Source organism: Dermacentor andersoni, chromosome 9 (genome assembly GCF_023375885.2).
Source record: "Dermacentor andersoni chromosome 9, qqDerAnde1_hic_scaffold, whole genome shotgun sequence".
NCBI classification, from domain to species: domain Eukaryota; kingdom Metazoa; phylum Arthropoda; class Arachnida; order Ixodida; family Ixodidae; genus Dermacentor; species Dermacentor andersoni.
In genome coordinates this window covers 76,132,988-76,153,868 of record NC_092822.1, presented here as the reverse complement: position 1 = coordinate 76,153,868, position 20,881 = coordinate 76,132,988, and the positions used below count along the sequence as shown (strand labels likewise).

Genomic DNA, 20,881 nt, shown 5'->3' with positions numbered 1-20,881 from the left:
ATTTTGCTTGCATTGTTTAAGTGAGCCGTGAAGAGGTCGAGGTTTAACTCAAGGTTAGCTCGTTTACATCGACACCTAAGGTCTTTTTCAGATATGTCGACTGTTTCAGAGTTTTGCAACAACAGAATATTCACCTCCTCACGGCTCACTTAAACAGTAATGCAAGCAGCAATTAAGTTCACCATAGAAGTGGAATCTGAAGGCCAACTGTCATTCTTGGACAGCCTCGTGCAGCATAAAGGGCCAAACCTGTTATTCGAGGTGTTTAGGAAGCTAACTCACACGGGGCGCTACCTCAACTACACATTGGTGCACCCTGCTTTGCAAAAGAGGTCTGTTCTCTGCTCTCTCCTTCGTTGGGTGAAAAATGTGTGCACAACAGTAGAAGACCACATGGCAGACAATTCACTTGTGCAGTGGGAATTGATGGCTTGTGGATACCCTGAGTACTCCATTGACACAGTAGGGTGTCAGCTGGCTTGCGCAGTACCCACCCTCCCTGGACCCCCTGAAAAATGGGCTTCAATACCATAGGTCCCCTGCATAAGCGAGACCCTTGCATGCGTTGTGGTCATATGATGTGCAGGCTGTGCACGTTCCAAAACGTAAACACGAGCTCATGCATGTGAAAGACCGTTCGGAAAAGGGCAAGTTCCCAGGCGTAGTGTAGGTCGTTCGGTGTGCGAACTGTCGGTACGTCTACATCGGAGAAACCGGCAACTCCAAAAAAGGACTTAAACAGCACAGGAATGATGTCCAGAAACGATACTTTGCATCGAATGCCCTGGCCAAGCACTGCGCAACTACGTCACAATTAGCTAGGAAAAATATCGCTTGATTGTTAAGGAATGAAATCATTTTACGCGTCTTTATCTTGAATCTCTAATCATCCATGTCCATGTATGCCAAGTACCTTAATCATGTTTTGAGCTGCAGATAAGAACGTTACCTACTCTGCTGCTGGTTTCATTGTGAACAAGGCTCCCGTGGGAAGCCGAAACATAAATATATATTTTAAACCATTTTGGTTGCGTTTGCTTAGTCCTGACATTTCGCATGGCCCCCACGAGTTCAAATTAATGAGGTTTACTGCATGTACACATGTTTGCAATTACACGCTTACTTAATTTCTCTCAGCATGTCTGCTAGGCTACGGTCCATTTTGAGCACCGCGATTTCTCCTCCTCAGGGGCACCACATCTCGAAAGATATGCATCAAGTGCATCTGGAAAATTAATCATTTCACTGTAATACATGTATTGTTACAAACATTACACAAACAAATTTGAAACAATGTCGATGATACTGTCCACAGCTTCCAATTTATGGACGCTCAATGCCGGCTTCTCAATGAAATTGCGGTCGTTCAGGAAGCACCACCAAAGAGCCCCTGTGATGCTCCTATCCTGAGTGCCAGAACTCCGCACACCAGTTTTGCCAGTTCTTTGCAGAACAGGGAGTCCTAGCCATGGCACTAGAGCAGGTGCCACTCCTCGTCAATGTATACATTTGCTAGGTGTACCTGCAATAAAAGGGCAGAGACACGTTAAGACTGCTTAGGTGTGGGAACGTGAAAGCATCTTTAGTGAACCAGATGGCTGCAATGTGACGTGCACAATATGACACACAGTAGGCACACCTTAAAGGGACTGACAACCGATTTTTAAAGACCTAGTTCTTGGCACAACACAAAGCTCACCCTCAGTAGCGTTTACATCTGCAACGGTTACTTCCAAAAGCACATGGATATTGTGGCATCACAGAAGTGTCCTTGTTTCACACCCCAGGTTCTATTCCCACCCAGTCTGCCAAACTTTCTCATTAAAACAGCTAATTTGCTTTGTTTACAGGAACCTGAGAAATCTGACATCAAGCATTTTTTATGCATCTTTATTGTTTGTGCAATCAGCCATTGGTTTTATGTCACTAACTGCTGGCAGCAAAAAGAAGTATGTCCAGTGGCATTAGTGTAGGGGCTCCACACAAAATTATATGGCTTACCTCTGTTTGAAAGTAATCTTTAAAGAGACTACACAAGCAATACACAACGACTTTCAGTGAGCCCAAGTTGACTTTCAGCTTTGTGAAGCGTAGAAAGTGGTACAGGTTGTACGGCATGGTGTAGCACGAAAAACTGGAAAAAGAAAGGTTCTAATGGACAGAAAAAAGGGAAAGACGGCGCCACACTCAACTGTTTATTAGACACAAAACTTGCTACATATATACCGCGCACACTCTCGACATCAGGGGAAGAAAAGAGCAAGTGTCAGATCATCTTGTTTTCGTCAAACCCAACAATTTCTTTTTGCATCATATAACAAAACATATGTTTGACTAACACACGCTTGACCAGTTATACGAATGTGAAATGCCTCTAGCAGTTCCTGCGCAGTTTTATCGCTACTCTTACCTAGGATTCTCACCACAGAACAACTTGGCTTACAGTACAGCAGCACGGTATACAATACACAGAAAAATGGGCATTCATATGTGCTTTTAAATTGTTTGCATGTTCCCTCATTCAGTCGTTCACACAACGGCCAGTCTGCCCGATGTAGGTTTTCCTGTAACTTAGCGGTACATGTATCTGGTAAACCACAGCAGTGGAACACTTTTCCACGTAGCACTTTGCATGTTTGACTTCGTACATTTGCACTGCACATTCTATGATTCGGGGACATAGGCAAGACAGCGTGTTCGAGGAAGAAAACAACAGGTACCTCATACCTGTTCGCTGCCTTGAGGCTGTGGCTCACCCTGTGGTAATAAGGAGCCACTTGAGCCTTTCTTTGGGAATCGTGCTTACTTCCCTCACTCCCCTTCGGATTATTGTAACATTTGAGTTGCTGCAGCGAGGTTTCTGCCACTAGGTGATGACCGAATGAGGAAATCTGGCATTTAAAAGCTGCTGGACACGATGCTTGAAACTAGACAAAAAAGTTATGTGGAAAAGCGGTCCACGTGATTTACCAGACACCGTTAAGTTATGGGAAAACCTATGTCGGGCAGATTGGCCATTGTGTGAATGACCGAATGAGGGAACAAAAACAATTTAAAAAAGGATATGAACACCCATCTCTCTGCACATTGCAAATCGTGCTCCTGTAACCCACGTTTTTCTGAGGTGAGAATCCCAGGTATGAGTAGAGATAAAACCGCACGGGAACTACTAGAGGCATATCACATTCAGATCAGTGGTCAAGCATGTGTTAGTCAAACATGTTTTTATATGATGTGGAAATGAAATTGTTGGGTTTCACACAAACAACATGACCTGTCACTTGCTCTTTTTGCTGCCCCTGATGTCAAGAGTGTGCGCAATATATATGTAGCAAGTTTTGTGCCTAATAAACAGTTGTAAGTGTAGTGCCATCTTTCTTTCCCTTCTTTCTGTCCTTTTGTATCTTTCTTTTTGCAGTTTGTTGCACTACAACAGCATGGCATTTAGCAATGACCAAGTCGCTCAAGAGAAAGTTACTGTGTGGTACAGGTTGTACCAGCCAATCAGAAGAGCTCTCTTAGTATCCGCCTCTGATCACCCTCTGAGCAATTAGACGGCTTGTATCTCTACAACTTTTGGCTTGTGCTGTTAGGCTATCATTACATAAACTATAAATGCAGAAGTACATATTAGCATGCTTTATGAAAAGCCAGAGTAGTACTATACTGACTGGATGTGACATAAATGGTAAGAATGTTCTGGCTGGAAACATTGTGAGTTTATCAACACTGACTGACGAGTAACTGAGAAAGTTGGTGCATGTTCATGTTTAACTTTTGCATACAACACAAGGGACAGAAGAGAGACCACAGCGCACAAAAGCTACCAATTCAATGTTTAAATGTTTATTTTATGGGAAGGAATACAGAAAATATTTACACTGCATGTGCACTTGTACTGCACAAACGTTCTTTTAGAATGAGGGCAAATGTTGCAAACAAATAGAATTAGAAAGCACAGAGTGATTGCTATTCTGTGTCATTTAGAGAGTGTTCCTCTTTTCCACACAATCATAATGAGAGCGGACTGACACGTCCCAGTATTTAAGTGATATTCCTTACTGTTATTGTTGGCCATTCCGTTACCAGAGGTGAAAAAAACAGATGAACAATCTAAATCTGATGCATAGCACCAGTCATGTTGTATGGTCTCCCTTCCCTCCCTGTGCAAATTCTGTCCTGAAAAGTTACATGAACTGAATGGCAAACTCGTAAGGACACTACAAATTTCACCTAGTGAACACAGCTGGTTCTCGGAAAATGCACGAATACGGTGATAGGTACGTGTCGGCATAGTGTAGCACGCTAACTTCGACACTACTGCAATACTTCAGCTGTCACACGACTACAGTGCTTAAGAGACCACAGAAGTGTAAGTGCACAACAAAAAAAAGCAGGTGCATCAACCATAAATTTGACTTCAGCAAACACAACATAGGCTGTTTCGTGTGGCTAAAATACTAGCTAATATGTAGAAAGTATATGCACAGGTATACTTAGCTATAGGTACTCGCCCATCCAACTTAAAAACTTATTATGAGTTGCTGTGCATATGATGCATGCTCTAGACACTGGTGGTTACAACAAAGATACTTTTAGAATGAGATAAAATGCTTTCATCTGCCCAGTAATCGAAGTTTTATTGATAGCATTATAATTTAGACTTGCTGGTTGAAGATATTCTGACCTCAACAGCACCAAGCAGATTGAATATAAAAATGCCCACTGCGCTGACCAAATACATAGTGTGAAACAGAACACATGAAAAGGGACCCAAAGTATTAGAAATTATTCATGACAGCTGTTGAATTAGGGCTTGTTGGTTGATTATCACTATTAAAATTACAGAAGTGCCAATCGGAATGTTCTATGTGGTGCAGTTGAAATTAAATTCATTTGATGAGCAACAACGAGCAAATGCAACCAGACAATTTAGCACTATGTATGAAATAGTGTTCTTTAATGATTGAGCATCAATACACGGATCTATCAGCTAACTATGTGATCTATACTGTGTTTACTTAAAGTGAAAAATAATGTAACTGGACATAGACTCTTAACTGCTACAATGCCTATTTGCATGAATGGGCATAGCTTGCCAAATTTTTTTTTATGGGAGAGAAAAAAATCAAGCTTACTAGAAAACACCTCAGTACAGCAGTAACGTCATCAATACTTCCTTTTGGGAGAGTTGGTTCATCTCGAAACATATGGGTAACAGCACAAACAGACCACAAGAAGGCAGACACGTACACACAGTGCTGACTAACAACTGATTTTATTGGCAAGGATAGCACACCTTGTAGGGTGTCTCACATAACTTGAGCCAAGAATATTTTTTTAAAAATGAAAGGCACGTTGGAAGCGAACTGAACCAAATGCATACTATTCGCAATAGCCTATAGTAACTCCTACAATCCTTTGTTTTCCCCATAACTTGCCAATTAATTAAATTTAATTACCCAACTCTAATTATTGGCTGAGGACCCCAAGTATGGCACACAGATTTGTAGAGCCCGTTCAGAAACCACCGATCGAGTTGTTTGCTTTACGATACGTCTCACATAGTCATTTCTTCTGAGTTGCAAAGAAAGTCCGCGAAATATGAAACAAGGCACGTGACAGAGTGCTTGCGCAGTGGTATTGTGCTCCTCTCAAGCGTGCCTTCGGTGAACAAGGTCGGCTCCCGTCGGATGATGGCGAAAATGCATGCTGCAGGCGGAGCGGTGCCAATGAGATAAAGAATGCCCTGCCACTTTCTCGTCACCAGTCACGATGCAGCCAACCTTGTTCACCGAACGCACGCTTGAGAGCAGCACAATACCACTATGTTCCATCACGTGGCCTTCATCATATTTCATGGGCTTTCTTTGCAACCAGGAAAAACGGACATGAGACATTTAGTAAAGGAAAGAACTCGATCGGTGGTTTCTGAAGGTGCTCTACAAATCTGCGTACCACACTTGGGGTCCTCAGCCAATAACTATAAGTTCTGCAATTAAACTTATTTAATTAGCAAGTTATGGGGAAAACAAAAAATTGCCTGAGTTACTATAGGCTATTGCGAATAGTATGGGTTTCGTTCAATTCCCTTCACACGTGCCTTTCATATTTAAATTCTTGGCTCACGTTATGTGGGACACCCTGTTTATGCCAGAGTGAAGCAAGGTAAATGAAAGGGAAAATCATGTCAAGGGTGACAGCGTGCCAAGTTCACAAGCGCAATGAAGCCAACCAAACACAACAAAGTGCAAACAATTATTTTTCTTTTCCTTTGCAATCTGAAGCCCCGATAGCCGCACCCAGAAGATCAGATTCAGCATCAAAGAGAGCAAAGTGAGGGGTGCTAAAACAGTTGCTACCGAATTTTCTAATGTGGAAGGTTTTTAAACTGATGTGCGCAGTCTTGTCACTGCTCTTTCCTAGAATCGTCGTGACTTTCAACTGGGCCACACAATCCGTATACTTGCTAACGTGCGCAACTAAATGTGCATATTTCTCATCTAGCGTTTTTTTTTTTTCAGTTTTTGAGGGTGTTCCCCTGAACGGTCATTGATACAGCGAGCTATTTCACGGACAGAAAACATCCTACATGACATGGGGATGCAATACACCACTCCAGTGGAACATTTTGCTAACGGCGGTTGGTGCTTCTTCTGGCATCCACATTTTCTGGCATTACATATACGTTGACACAACTTTCCCAGCTCATTTCGGGCATAGAAACAAATTGGCACACCGTGCCTACTTGCCACCTTAAGATTGTGGGAAAGTTTGTGGATGTAAGGGACCACCTCTGTCTTAGGTGCCTTCAGTTGATCCTCAACCATTGCACTTCCACATCCACACTTGAACTTTTCAAGGAGGACTTCTGAAATGGCAGTCAAGACCGAGATGGGGAACCCTGCAGCTAAAAGACGGCTTACCTGATTATGAAAACTGAGCTTAATCTGATGTGGGCACGATTTTTGGAGAGCCTATTCCATACGCAACACCTGTATGCTTCTCTTAATTGTCTTGGAGTGTGCCGAGTGAAAGGGCAGCAATTCCTTAGCCCGTGGGTTGGAGGCCCAGCCAACATGTCCATCACTGAACGTAATCTTTACGTATAAAAACTAAAATTGAAAGGTTCGGAAGTTCAAGGGTGAAAGGCAACTCACGTCTATGTTTGCTAAATATAGATAACACTTTGCCTACTGTAGAGGGTAGGTGAAGGTGAGCTGCTGTTTATAAAAGCACCAAATAAGTGTCAACATGCCGAAAAATTTTTAAAACTGGCCCCCCATTAAACACTTGTTCCAGTGTGTTGTCCACCTTTACCTGAAGAATGTCACAAAGATTAGGGGCTACGCAAGACCCTATGCAGATGCCATCGCACTGCAAAAACAGCTGCTTGTCAAATACAATAAAAGTCGAGTTCAAATAAAACTGCAATAAAGATAGAAAATTATGAACGGCCAAACCAACGGTGTTCTGGAAGGATACGTCGCCGTTATCTTCTATGCACTCTTTGACACATGCTAGCAGTTGATTCTGTGGAACAGAATTAAACAACTCCTGCACGTCTTCCGAAAAACCGAAACCAACATGATCATTTCGCTCTAAAAACTGTACTACTGCGACTGATTTCTTTAAAAGTAATGGGTCGTTTAAAGCTAGCGCCTTGAGCTTCTTTAGCAAAAACTGGCTAACACTTCTGCCACGATCCCTGTTCACTAACAATAGTGCTAAACGGAACTTTGGGCTTATGTGTCTTGGCTGTGAAAACCCCCCTCAAACTGTTCCCTCTGCTGTTAGATATGTCCCTGGCAAACTTTCCAAGGTATAATTGGTACAAAACTCAACGAACTTAATTTTTCCTCGCACTTCACTTTTCTCTCCAGGGACACAGTTCTTATTAGCCGCTACCAAACATTTTTAATTGTAAATTCCCTTGGGTAACGTATGGGATTCCGTCTGGTCCTGCTGCCGACGTGACCCATCTTGGCATCGAATCATGACGTCTTCTTCTATCTTATTATAATATGACGTGGGAGACAGGAAATGTTCCAGATTCTTGGAAATGCAGTTGCGTTGTAGGCCTGCTTAAACCGGGGAAATACCCTAACGAGCTCTCCTCCTGCAGACCGATCACCTTAGCCAGTTGCGCCGACAAAGTAATGGAAAGAATGGTCTTGTCAAGGCTGGAATGGTTTCTAGAGAAAAATAATTGCTTTCCTGATTTTATGCATGGATTTAGAAGAGGCCGTTCTTCCATTGACGGTGTTATTGACTTGGTATCCACTGTTGAACAAGAAAGAAGTCGCCGTCGGTTAGTTGGAGCTGTTTTTCTGGATATTAAGGGTGCATACGACAATGTACTCCATTATGCAATCCTTGATGCACTGGAAGATTTAGACGTCGGTGGCTGGCTATATGCATGGATTGTTAGCTACCTCAGTGGCCGCACGGTGTATATGTCGACAAGTGATCGTGACACCGGACAGTACCATATACATTGAGGTGTTCCACAAGGAGGAGTTCTCAGTCCAACTCTTTTCAATGTTGCATTGATTGGCCTTGCATCCGAACTTCCTAGCACGGTGAAGATTAGCGCATATGCGGACGACATATGCATATGGACATCTGGAGCCACCTGTCCCCAAATGCGTGCTAGGCTTCAACGTGCAGTGACAATCACAGCTAAGTATCTGCGGCGTCAAGGCCTCCAACTCTCAACAGAAAAATGTTCCGTGATTACATTCACGCGAAAACAAATGACCAGGTATCCGATAATCATTAACGGAGTAGCGATACCTACGGTTACACACCACAGATTCCTTGGTGTAGTCATAGACCGGGGATTATCTTGGTCAAGACATGTCGCCGCACTGAAGTCAAAGCTGAAGAGTTTTGTTCACGTCCTTCGCATTGTTGCAGGAACAAGATGGGGCCCCTCGGAGTCGTCGTTACTCCAACTGTACCAAGCACTATTCGTAGGGTATATACGGTACAGCATTCCGGCGCTCTCAAGCATGAGACTTAGCTGTGTGCGCGCGCTGGAGAGCATTCAAGCTCAAGCATTGCACACATGTTTAGGCCTCCCACGATGCACGTCAACCAATGGAACAATAGCGGAAGCTCTTACTTGTCATATTGGGGTATACTTGCTCTGCGAGCCTCTTCGAATGTACCTTCGCGTGTTGACCCGACACAGGCACCATCCTCTGTCATCGCTCCCTGCCACCCACCCAGGTTCCAGCTTTTCAAGGACTATATCGCGCCATCAACGCGTTTTGCAATCGAGATTTTCTCCCGCCTGTATTCCAAGAATACCCCCGTGGGTTCTGCCTAAACCTGTCGTTACATTGCAGATACCTGGAATTACTAAAAAGTCATATCCGTTGCATCTATTGGCCTCAGGCAACTCGCCCTGTGGCACATTTCTGCAAAGTACGGAGATACTGCACACGTGTATACCGATGGCTCTGTCACACCATATGCCTCCACTGCAGCCTTCGTCATTCCACATATGATCATTGCTCGGCGGTTTAAACTAGGCCATAGCTCAACATCAACTGCCTCAGAACTTGTTTCTATCCAGGAGGCACTTCGATTTCTCTCCGAGGAGCCTCCTCACGCATGGACAATATTCTGCGATTGCAAGCCAGCTCTTCAAACGATTGACTGTGTCCTCAGACGGGGCCCGTATTATTCCATGGCTATAGAAATTACAGAACGGCTCGACCACGCAACTAGATATGGCCACAATGTCACCTTTCAGTGGATACCCTCACACTGTGGCCTGATCGGGAGCAAACAGGCAGAAGCTGAAGCGAAAACTGCTTTAGATAATGCTTGTGAAGTACGCATTCCGTTCTCACGTGCAGACACAAACGTCCTACTTCGTCGCATAAACCGCAACTCTACGTTAGAAACACTGGACCCAACCAGATCGACGACACAAGCGATTACACAAATGGGACCAAGAAATGAAATTTCGTATGCCTCACAAGCTCAAAAGAAGCCACACGAGCATGGTGCACCGGATTCGCCTTGGTGTCGCATTCACCAACCGTTATAGACATATGATAGGTGCCAGTGATACTAGCCCAAACTGAATTCTGTGAGGTGCCAGAAACGCTTGAACATATATTTTGTGTGTGTCCCACCTACGCGCAAGAACGACAGCAACTTGTCTCTTCCATTGCAAAGATCCATGAGAGACCGCTATCGGACGAGTTTCTTTTAGGTCCTTGGCCTAATGCAAACAGCGCAGCCCTGGTAACAAGAGCCGCTGTAGCTTTTCTCCAAGCCACTGGGCTGGACGCACGGCTTTAGAGAGGCCACAACTCTGAATTTGTATATACGCATCTCTTCCTTATACCATCATCATTCATCAGCCCTTTCCCTCCCCGTCCCTCTTCCCCAGTGTAGAGTAGCAGGCCAGAGCAAGTTATAGCTCAGGCCGACCTCTCTGCCTTTCTGTAAATAAATTTCTCTAACTTGGGTAATACGATGAGCCCACTCTCTTTGTCAGCTTGCGTAAGCATCAGGTTGTTGCTCTTAAAAAAAGATATGTCATTCAACAATCTACTATGGTGCGAGTCCGGGGTTTTTGGAGCAAGCTTTAGCAGGCAGTCAACACCTTTGAGAAGGCGGTGGTCCCGATTATCATCTTTTCCTGAGTGGCCACTTTCCAATTTAATGCAGTGAGATCATGTGCAGGAACATCAGCTTGGACCCCAAATTTGGATCCTTTCTGAAGATGATGCATAATCTTCCCTGGTATGTGGACGTCCCCCATGACGACATTGCTTCCATCTTGCGTCATTTTCCTCCTGAACACCGGAGCAACTCATTCAAGATGCAAGCATCTTAATCGCAAGCCAATCAGGATGGTCCTTAAAACACAGAAGATGGAACCAGTCCTGAAAAAGTTGGACTTGTTGTCACAGTTCTGAGTGACTTATTCTGCAAAATCTTTTCACATGCCCCCACACTGGTTTCACAAGGCTGAAGAGGGTACTTACTTCATTAGGGACGAGTCCTTTCCGGATGCAAAAGGTGAAGTGTCTTTCCTTCCTCTTGTAAGGTTGTAAGGCACCTTTTCCACCATCAACCTTCTACTCAGTCACATCGCCCATGCAACATGCTAGTCAAGACAGTTCGCCTTTTCCATCCGGAAATGACTCGTCCATAACGAAGTAAGTGCCCTCTTCGGCCCTGTGAAACCAGCGTGGGGGCACGTGAAAAGACTTTGCAGAATAAGTCGCTCAGGACAGGTTGCACCTTCTGTGATTTAAGGACCATCCTGACTGGCTTGTGATTAAGAAGCTCGCGTCTTTGAAGCGCCTAGTGGCACAGCTCATGGAGTGCAGGTGGAGGTGCATCTTGAATATGTTGCTCTGTTGTACAGGAGACAAGAAAATGACGCAAGATGGAAGCAATGTCAGCGTCATGGGGGACATCCATATACCAGAGAAGATTATGCAACATCTGCAGAAAGGATCCAAATTTGGGGTCCAAGCTGATGTTCCTGTGCATGATATCACTGCAATGAATCGAAAAGTGGCCACTCAGGAAAAGATGATAATCGGGACAGCTGCCTTCTTGAAGGTATTGACTGCCTGCGAAAGTTTGCTCCGAAAACCCCGGACCCGTACCGTACTAGATTGTTGAATGACATCTCTTTCTTTAAGAGTAACAACCTGATGCTTATGCAAGCTGACAAGCAGGGTGGGTTCATTATTTTGGCCAAGAGAACTTACAATGAAAAAGGTTTGGTAGCGGCTAATAAGAACTTTGACCCTGGAGAGAAAAGTGAAGTGCAAGTAAAAACCAAGTTCGTTGAGTTTTGTAAGCAATTAGACCTCAAAAATTTTGCCAGGGACATATCTAACAGCAGAGGGAACAGTTTGAGGGGGTTTTTCACAGCCAAGACACATAAGCCCGAAGTTCCATTTAGCACTACTGTTAGTGAAGAGGGATCGTGGCAGAAGTGTGTTAGCCAGTTTTTGCTAAGAAGCTGAAGACGCTAGCTTTGAACGACCCATTTCTTCTAAAGCAATCAGTCGCAGTAGTAGATTTTAAAGGGAAATGATCATGTTGGTTTCGGTTTTTCAGCAGACGTGCAGGACTTGTTTCATTCTGTTCCGCAGAATCAACTGCTAGCATGTATCAAAGACTGCATTGAAAATAATGGCGACGTATCCTTCCAGAACACTGTCGGTTTGTCCGTTCATAACTTTCTATCATTATTGCAGTTTCATTTGAACTCTACTTCTATTGTGGTAATAGTTCTGCGGAAACCCGCAAGGTGGAGATAAGTAATTAATTATGGGAAAATGAGACATCCACTCAATCGTAACAATTAATTGCTACGATTGACATCTGCTACCCTACTACCTGCTAGCCACCGGGTTAGCTGGTAGAGTGGCTGCCCTGGAAAGGCAGTGGTCCTGGGTTCTAGTCCCGGACTAGGACGAATTTTTCTTCAACTGCGAGGCTTTTCTTTAAGGAACCCGCATGGGTTTCCTTTGTAGCAATTGCTATGATTTGGTGGATACCTCATTTTCCCTAAATTAATTACATTGTATTTCACGAGTAGTCATTTCTGTAGCGCGATGGCATCTGCATAGACTTGCGTAGCCCCTATTCTTTGACATTTTTCTGGCCAAGGTGGAAAATGCACTGGAACAGATGTTTAATGGATGCCAGTTTTAAAATTTTTTAGGTATGTTGAGAATGTTTTAGTGCTTTTAAAAAAGCAGCCTACCTTCCCCTACCCCTCTACATTAGGCAAAATATTTTCCATTTTTAGCAAACATAGACATGGGTCGCGTTTCACCCATGAACTCCCGGACCTTTCAAGTTTACAGTTTTTAGACCTAGAAATCATGTTCTGTGATGGACATGTTTGCTGGGGCTACTACCGACGAGCTAAGAAGTTGCTGCCCTTTGACTCTGCACACTCCAAGACAATTAAGAGAGGTATAGCGGTGTTGTGTATGGCATCAGCTCTCCAAAAATCGTGCCCACCTCAGATTAAGCCCACGTTTAATAATCAGGCAAGCCGCCTTTGGCTGCAGGTTCCCCGTCTTGGTCTTGACAGCCGTTTCTGAAATCCTACTTCCAAAATTCAAGTGAGGATCAGGAAGTACACTGGCTGAGGATCAATGGAAGGCACGTAAGACAGAGGTGGTCCCTTACATCCATAAATTTTCCCACAATCTTAAGAAGGTGGCAAGTAGGCACGGCGTGTCAATTTGTTGCTCTGCCCCAATTAAGCTGGGAAAGTTGTGTCCACATATCTGTAACGCCAGAAAACGTGGATGCCAGAAGAACCACCAACCGCTGTTAGTAAACTGTTCCACTGGAGTGGTGTATTGCATCCCCATGTCATGTGGGATGGTTTACGTCGGCGAAACTGGTCGCTGTGTCAATGACCGTTTAAGGGAACACGCTCAAAAAGTGAAAAAAAGAAACTAGATGATAAATATGCACATTTAGTTGCGAACGTTAGCAAGTATACTGAATGGGTGGCCTGGTTGAAAGAGACGATTCTAGGAAAGGGCAGTGACACGACCGCACGCATCAGTTTAGAAGCCTACTACATTAGAAAATTTGGTAGCAGGTGCTTTAGCACTCCTTCCCTTGCTCTCTGTGATGCTGAATTTGATCTTCTACATGTGGCTACCGGGGCTTCAGACGGCAAAGAAAAATAATTGTTTGCATATTGTTGCGCTTGGTTGGCTGTATTGTGCTTGCGTGGTTAGCACGCTATCACCCTTGACGTGTTTTCCCCTTCATTTCCTTTGCTTCACTGGCATATATAAGGTGTGCTATCCTTGCCAATAAAACCAGTTATTAGCCAGCACTGTGTGTATGTGTCCCCCTTCTTCTGATCATGTTTGTGCTGTTACCCATATGTTACAGCAGTAACTGCAGCACAGTGAATAATGACCTTCATGTATCATTTCAAAAAGTTCCGGCTCATCAAATGTGTATTTGCCAGTGGCAGTTATTCTGGGAACAAGAGATAAATAATGGCAAATATGAATGTTAAACAATGGTAAGCACGCCATGTGCTTAGACATGCAACATAGTTGTCCCACTACACTTTGAATTCTTATGTGCACAGAAACTGCACAAGCGTGTAGAATAAACAGAAAAGAAGATGGAAATAAAAGCTGCAGCATAGGAAACAGTTTCAAAACAATAAAGCCAAAATAAAAAAGTGAGAAATACACCGTGTACTAAGCAAAAATAATAACTTTTATGCTTTTAGCGCACAAAAAGGGACGAGAGACAGAGGTACGACACGGACACAGCGCTAACTTCCAGCAATTGTTTTATTCTACAAAGCGGTACACATATTTATGGGTAACAGACAACAGCATAAGCATGCACATATGCACTGGTTTCTAATCAAATGAGACAGCAACGAGACATGTAATGGAAAGTTAAGATGATATCGAAGATGAAAAAGCAACCATGCATAGCCAAAAAATTTTTGTAATTGCAAGATTAAAATGCCATCTCCATCAAGCCACCCTCTGTGACACGTTAAAAAAATCAAATTCTTTTTTTGAAAGATCGATTGAAGGTGCGCTAACACGAGCGTTCCCCAAACTAGCGATCTTCGCCGCCTCAATAATCTGTGTTAGCACGCCTTCAATCGATCTTTCAAAAAAAGAATTCGATTTTTTAAACGTCACAGAGGGTGGCTTGACGGAGATGCCATTTTAATCTTGCAATTACACAAAATTTTTTGGCTATGCATGGTCGCTTTTTCATCTTCGATATCATCTTAACTTTCCATTACACATGTCTCGTTGCTGTCTCATTTGATTAGAAACCAGTACATATGCGCATGCGTACGCTGTTGTCTGTTACCTATATATATGTGTACCGCTTCGTAGAATAAAACAATTGCTGGAAGTTAGCGCTGTGTCCGCGTCGTACCTCTGTCTCTCACCCCTTTCTGTGCGCCAAAAACCTAAAAGTTATGGAATGCCAACATGCCCAAACCTACGCTCTTTCAAAAATAATAAAGGGAAAATCAGACAGAATTTGTCAGCTGTTGACAAATTTGACTTCACCCTACCATTTGATAGCCGCCTGGTTAGCTCAGATGGTAGAGTGGCTGCCTTGGAAAGGCAGTGGTCCCGGGTTCGAGTCCCGGACCATGACGAATTTTTCTTGAACTTCGAGGCTTTTCTTTCGAGGAACCTGTACGGGTTTCCTTTGTAGCAATTGCAATGAATGGGTGGATGTCTGATTTTCCCTTTATTAATTACTTCTCTCCACCTTGCGGGTTTGCGCAAGAACTATTCTGTCAAACAAAAATGAAATTTAAATTGCAGCCAAGCAATTGATGCAAGAAAAAATACTTAACATCAGGACATGTTAGATCTAGTTTTATATAGAAAACAATAACAGCTATGAACACAAATAAGCAGCAAGTTGCAAAAATACTTAGCCTACTTAGTAAGCTGTGTTGAGTAATATGTTGATAAACTTATTCACGAATGATACTGAGGTCCTACTCTTTGGAACACATACACATCATACATACCTGAACCAAGCAATCAGATTACACACTGCGCTATGGCAGTCATTCAAGGTTTCCCTGCATTTCTGCTGGCTCCTCCATTATGTGGACACTGGTGTGGGTTACGGCCTCGCCACTACAAAATAAGTTCGGAAAGTTCGCAGTTAATTTATAGCAGTGGCACATTAATGCTGTCACAGTGTGAACACATGCAAGGAGCATCTAAAATAGTCACGAAAATAATGTTTGCATTAATGAAGGGTGGCAACAGAGGGACCCCTTCATCACCGTAAAATTTTTAACACACACACAGCAGCAACACATTACAAAGAATCTTTGTTTACATACCAATTCAATTTTTTCATAACTTAGTTTAAGCAACTGTCTCGTGTCATGTTTAGTTATGCATAAGTTATGTCAACACATCTTGTCTTAAAAATTTTTAGTAATCTGCACCTGTTGCAAGCTTTGACTGCTTACGTTTTTTTTTCCAAAACTGCTCGTAAATTCAGAACCGCGTAAGCACAGATTATTTACAACGTAGAAGCATTTATACGCGAGGAAACGTCATTGCAGTAAGAATCTGTTAAAATGCAGATGAGCGTTGTTATGCAACTTAAGCAGAAAAGCGGGAGCTCACGCACAGGTGCACATGATGAACACGATTATTTCCGAACGTAATATTTCTCAACGGAAGAAAACGCTTATAATGATTTTCAATTTCGCATTAAGACAATAAACTTGCCTAGCTAAATTCTGACAACCAGCGCTCAGCAAGCATCAGCACGGGTTCCACTGTTGCCGTGGCAGTTCTATTGGTTCTATTCTACGCTCGCGCACTCTGTGCACACACGAGTGCACGCACAATACACGTGTGGTTAGCAAGCACGATTACTTACCTTTTGAATGGTACGACGCGGTCGAAAAGCGCTCTCCAAGTTGCCGGTGCTGCGTCGACTCCCAGTCTACACGCCGTTACGTAGTGGACGAGCTGAGGCACGCTAATAATACACATTATTTCTTTGCGACGTCCAGCGAACTTCCCGCAACCAGACACAAAAGAGAACGCACTCCAGGGCATGAAAATCGTTGGTCCCCATTTGCCTGGCACGCCACGCATATGGCGAGTTTCAGAGAGACACAAGCTATCTTCTGGCACTTCTGTGTTCGCGAACTAAGCCACATTTCGTTACACCAAACACAAAACCACACGATTAGACAAACACGCCACAACGGCTCGCGCAACCGCCCGGCGACCGGCAGTTGCAAAATAGAGAGCAGAGTAGACGAATGAATGCTATGAGCGTCTTCTTTGAAACAGGGTGGTGGGTTGCGCCACCAACCGATCGCATGGGGCGAGCGTCATCTGTAGACCTTTGCGGTTGTGTGGCCCCCGTGATGCCTTAATATTAACCAGTACCCACTCATTTTGTGCAGTATTGTGCCCAACTACGTATAGTTGCGAGACAAAAAAAAAACGAACATTGAATCGTCTATATTGCACGCTATACTTTACTGTAGAAAAAACTTTTATGGCGTATTTTCGATTTTGAACAACTTCTGCCGTATGCAGCCAGCAAAAGTATGGCCTCCGAGAACCGCACTTCAAGTCAGCTGTATTGAAGTTTTTTCATGGCGTTATGAGCTCCTGCCCGTGCTACGTGCGTTGTCACTTCGTTTTAAATAACTTTCTGCTGTCATCAACATCAACTGTAGCCTCAGGAATTGTTGACACGGTATCAGGTGTACGCTTGTGCAGTGTGCGATGTTTCCGAGCGTGTTGTAGCTGTTTCAGTCGGAAAGCATCAAATCTACCAGGGTTCATCACTCGTGTAGCGCAGGTTACACCGGTGTCGTCCGCATTTGCTTTCGTGCCGGTGTGTTCAATGTGCGCGGGTTGCGCGCCTGTCGCCCGTGCCTTCTGTGTTTATCGTGCGACTCACGAACATTCCTCAGAAAAAAACACATATATCTGCAGCGTACATGTGTCCTACGTGGTGTGTACTAGAAATGTGCGGTGGTGTACGATGTTTTTACAGCCAAGTGGCTGCAGTGCGTTCCAGCGAATAAACGCGATTACGTAGTGTTTCCTGGTTATCTTTGTGATTTACCTGCATCTGCGATAGAACCCACGAGGCGTTTGCATGACCTTGCATTGTGATTGTGAAATTTAGTGTTTTGTTTGCCTTCTTCAATGAGTGGCCTTTTATAGACGTTCTTGCTTGATAATGAAAAAAATAAATATCTGTAATGGGGCTGAAATAATCCGGCTTTTTATTCCTTGAAAATTGACGTGAGTGGTAATATTACAAGATAATAGCAATCCAGCTCTGGACATCGAGCTGTAAAGCAAAATATCTAAACTTGTTACAGTATGTGAATCTTGCTATGATGTGTCAATATCTCTAGCATGTTCTCAGTGCTGAGGGCTGTGCACCATGTTAAAGGCAAATGTAATTGTCTACTCATCTGAATTAGTATATATGATTTCTTCATATCATTTGTTCCAACTACAAAAATTTCATAGGTGCATTGTTGACTTCTAGAGTTAAAAAGACACATGAGATATTACTCAACAGTATGCGTTACAATCTTTCGACATGAATTCAGGAGTATTATATGTTGTGCCATGCATAGTTACTTTGTACGTACAAAGTATTTATATGAATACACAAAATCTGATTCCTCCATCGCCTGTTGTTTGTAAGTCATGAAGCAAATAAATAATTTCAGCCTGCACTGATTGCTTGCAATACACTTCATATTCAAATGTTTTCTAAAAATCTGCGACAAGAATGATCTACCTTAGTTTTGCTTCTGCTGCTGACATTGATATAGCAATTTCTGTAGAAAGATGTGCACCATGAGCAAAATACGGATGCAAAATAAATAGCTGATTTTGGATCAGTTTTTCGAAAGCTGCAATACCATTTATACTTAGCGCAATAAGTGCAATGTAAAGGCAATGAAGGTAACTGTAGACTTGTGTTTCGTCATTTGACGGGTAGAAACAATTTCTGGTACCCTATCTGAGCTGATGCAGCAACCTAACCCATACTTCACAGAAAAATGGAAAGTTTCTTCACAAGTGACTGATTCACACAGGCTTGGGAATAGGACTAGCATATTTAATGAAATCATTCTGAAACATAATTAATCAGCATTCTAAAGATGAATGGATAGTGGTAACATCGCCAGTGGCTCACAAGTGGTTGTGTTATACTCCTGTCACAGTGGACATTTTAATGTCATTCGAATCGAATGGCATTAGCATTGAATGACATTATTCGGTTGTTACACAGCAATATTTAATGCCATTAGAATCGAATTACTTCTGCAATCAAATGAATCTGAAAAAAATCAGTCGGCTTTGCACTCGTGGCAAATGACTAAAATGACATTGAGCATTCATAATTTCAGAAGCAGTAATGTAAAGAGGTAATTAATTTTGTGTTATTTAAGGCATCTGCTATTTCGACTAGAGGAAAGCTGTACGGCAGGCTTTCACAAAATGTTTTTTACTCTCCACCTCAGTGGCGTCTGCCGGCTGTCGCTTTACTGGTCAGTCATACTGCAAGCAGTCGAGTGCCTGTATGCATCTATTTGACAGTCTCGCCTCTTCCTCCGATTGCTTTGTTCACAATGCAAAGCACACAACAACTGACGGCTTCGGCTACTGCAACCGAGCGTCATCCAGCACTGCCATGTCAGCCGTATTGTTTGTCTTCAATTTATTGGCTATGGCTACTAAGCTGGTCAAGCCTTGTTTTTGCTTGTAGTGGCTAGAAATTCTGGAATTGGAAGTTTTATATGCGTGTTATTCTGGTGAAGTGACACGCCATATTTATGTTAAAATAAGTTGACTTTCTACATAGACATTCTACATATACCTTGCTCTTGTTCTCTCACCAATTTTTTTTGCAATGATTGCCATTGATATCATGACCGAATGACATCAATTTTTGTTGTGTACCACCACCACAGGTCGAATGGCATTTATTGCACTGAATGTAATTTGCATCTAATGACATTAAAATGCCCAGTGTGACAGGTATTAGATATGGTATAGCAGCTTACACTTTGAAGGAGTTTCGGTACATTAGCATGTTCCATAAGCTAGGGTGAATCGATACGTACTGGCCCACCTGTCACACGTGTAAAGCTGATGTTATTAAAGCTTAGCCTTAATTTTCTATGTTTAGTTAGAATAGGGCAGTTTGTCTTGGCATAAGCTTATAGAGATTTTATTCAGCATAGCACATATAACTTTGGTAACATGAGACACTAGGTTACACTATTCCTCATCTCTGGTTACAGTTACGTGATTATGCGTGTTCTGCTTAAATATGTTGGCAGTTTATTTATGTCATGGCCAGACAATGTCGGCTGACGGCAATTTTTCTTGGTTCATTGGTTCTGCAGCTGTGCTTGAAGACCACCTCGACGTATATAAGTAGCCAGCTCCAAAGGACCTGGCGTTTTAAATGTGGCCCTCCCGTCCCTGAGGCACGACGTTAATTAATTTAGTCACAACTCGAGATCCGCGATACAAGTTGACTCATATATAGGCGGGCAGCACAGCGATCATGAGTCGCGGTGGTTTGCGTGGCTTGCGTATGTGTTTGCTCATCGCTGCCAACCATGTCAGGACAGCCAGCGGCATTTTCATCAGACACGACAAAATTGTAGAGACGTTTATTGTCCTCACGAAGATAGGTTAGCCTAGTGGCTCCCAGCGATATCAGCGGCTGCAAGGGGAGCCTAAATAGACGGCACTCCGCTGCGGCGACACTCGCGTTGATAACATCGCGTCGACATAACATCGACACTCGCGTTTAGTAAGATCTTTTTGTGTAAAACGAAGGAGTGCTGAGCATAGACGTTTGTTTGCAGCTTCTTGGCTGCGAAGTATTCTGATCGTGTTTGCAGGGGCTTGTTCGTATACCACACGAATCGCCGCGGAAACCACTCCGACGCGTTGCACGGTGGATCGCGCGCAAAGCGGGTGTTTCCCGAACGCGACGGAGAGCGCCGCCGCTCAAGTCTGTTGCTTCCAGTGCCTTCCAGTGTGAAACCAGCACGTTTTTTGACACTGGATCGCACATGGGGACGCTGGCGCTCGCTGGGACTGACTGGGACACGTGAGAACGCTGGGTCCCACTGGACGAGACGCTGGTTCCACTGCCATGACTCTCGGGCGCACTGGTTTGTGCTGTACAGGCGCTGGTTCTCGCTGCAGTTCGCTGGTTCGCACTGGAAACTGCGCTGGGTGTGTTTGTGCCGCGCTGGTTCCAGTGCGCGAGGACGATCGCTGCTGAATATTAAATGATTTATACAATTTCATCG

General features: G+C 43.5%; 1 protein-coding gene and 1 long non-coding RNA gene across 2 annotated transcripts in view; one reads left to right on the top strand and one right to left on the bottom strand.

Moving 5' to 3' along the window:
- The window catches only part of LOC126527822 (major facilitator superfamily domain-containing protein 4A-like), a 393,450-nt gene that overhangs the window by 44,155 nt on the left and 328,414 nt on the right, over window positions 1–20,881 (top strand). The gene's annotated exons all lie outside the window — the stretch shown is intronic.
- On the bottom strand, window positions 517–16,729 carry LOC126528279 (uncharacterized). The gene is made up of 3 exons (XR_007598932.3): window positions 16,435–16,729; window positions 15,560–15,671; window positions 517–1,522 (listed from the first exon to the last, which is right to left on the bottom strand). It is a non-coding gene; the product is annotated as an uncharacterized lncRNA (long non-coding RNA).